Source organism: Triticum urartu, unplaced genomic scaffold, assembly GCF_056163025.1.
Source record: "Triticum urartu cultivar PI428250 unplaced genomic scaffold, HENAU_Tu73 scaffold2, whole genome shotgun sequence".
NCBI lineage: Eukaryota > Viridiplantae > Streptophyta > Magnoliopsida > Poales > Poaceae > Triticum > Triticum urartu.
The window spans coordinates 8,679,993-8,680,825 of record NW_028260368.1 but is presented as its reverse complement, the minus strand read 5'-3'; the positions used below and the strand labels follow the sequence as shown (position 1 = coordinate 8,680,825).

General features: G+C 33.3%; 1 non-coding gene across 1 annotated transcript; it reads right to left on the bottom strand.

The window, feature by feature from the left end:
* Positions 1–411: 411 nt before the first annotated feature.
* On the bottom strand, positions 412–498 carry TRNAS-GGA (transfer RNA serine (anticodon GGA)). Its single transcript has one exon. It is a non-coding gene; the product is annotated as a tRNA-Ser (tRNA).
* Positions 499–833: the final 335 nt, after the last annotated feature.

Below are 833 nucleotides of genomic sequence, written 5' to 3'. Positions count from 1 at the left end.
GGAATATAAAGGACTAGTAAATAAAATCCTAGATAGGAAGTGGGTCGGTCTCAAAATAAATGAGTTGTTAGTTGTAGAATATTACTCTCGTCAGACTTGAACTTAACGAAAAAAGGAAAGGTTCATAGAATTTTCTTCCCCTTCCCCTTTCCCCGAACTAAATCGCCCTAAGACCATTACCATTAATTTGTATTTTCCCATCAACTAGCTAAAATTGATTAACCCTAGGATTAGGATCCTTTTTTCTTTTTTCCTCTATGTGTATTTTACATACCACAGTAATTTGCTATAGAGAATTTCTAATTTCTATTAAATCAAAATAAGATAATATAAGATATTATATTATTGCTGGAAAAAATTGTTATTTGATTTGATACATTGTGATCCTTAACGTTGATGAATTAAGAAAAACGGAAAGAGAGGGATTCGAACCCTCGGTAAACAAAAGTCTACATAGCAGTTCCAATGCTACGCCTTGAACCGCTCGGCCATCTCTCCTACATAACTTATTATGGAAAATAAACTGAGTGAATAGCGAGTTTTCTTATTCCTGCAGTACAGGTACAACCGCAACCACTCGGGGGTTCCATAGTTCTATTGGAAAAATTCCTTTTGATCTAAGTGGAAGGATACAGGATTTTTTACTAGAAATTGCGCTCGCTATAAAATAAAAGTTTTAATTTGGGTTTTCCCGCAACTAAAGAAAAAGAAAATGGAAGAATTCTTCTTATTGCATAATAAAATAAAGAAACCTTAGAATTCCGTTTGCATAAGATACGCTACACCATACTATCGAAATCAAAAATAGGGTATGAGACAATTAATAACTTTGA